Below are 693 nucleotides of genomic sequence, written 5' to 3'. Positions count from 1 at the left end.
ATGCTCATGAAAGATTTGGTAGGCGCTCAGAAAGCTACCAGTGAGAAGATGTCCTCTCAATGGGATGCTATGACTACTAGGTTGGATGGTTGGCGGTAGCTTGAGCAAGTTCGAAGAGTACTCAAGCAACGTTTCAGGATATTGAAGCTAGGTTGGAAAGGCTAGGAAACTCAAGCAGGCAGCCCGGTACCCTACCGAGCAACACTCAGCAGAACCCGAACCTCAACAAAACAGCCAAGGATCTGGAGCTAAGTACAACCATCCGAATGCAGAAATGAGCAAGTCAACGCAATCACGACGAGAGCAGGTAACTCTTATAACTCTGCAAATGTTTCACCTAATGTTGTTACTCCTCTCGTGCAGATTGAACCAGAAGTTGCAGTTGATGAAGAGATCGAGATGGAGCCAATCCCGGCCATTCCATCTAAGAAAGCCGAGAAACCTACTGATGAGGCACCTCCCGTGAAGCCTTACAAACCGAAGGTGCCTTATCCTCAACGGTTGAAGCAAGGGAAGATAAGGCGAACTTCAGAAGTTCGTTGATCTGATTCAGAATGTTAACATTACTGTTCCATTAGTTGATCTCCTTGCAGGTATGCCCAACTATGCAAAGTTTCTCAAAGATCTCATTTCGGATAGAAGAAACTTCAAGAAGATAACGGCAGTCATGAGTGCCGAAGTTTCAGCAATAAT

The sequence above is a fragment of the Erigeron canadensis genome, chromosome 5 (genome assembly GCF_010389155.1).
Source record: "Erigeron canadensis isolate Cc75 chromosome 5, C_canadensis_v1, whole genome shotgun sequence".
In the NCBI taxonomy this organism is placed as follows: Eukaryota; Viridiplantae; Streptophyta; class Magnoliopsida; order Asterales; family Asteraceae; genus Erigeron; species Erigeron canadensis.
Note: the sequence above shows the minus strand (reverse complement) of the source record.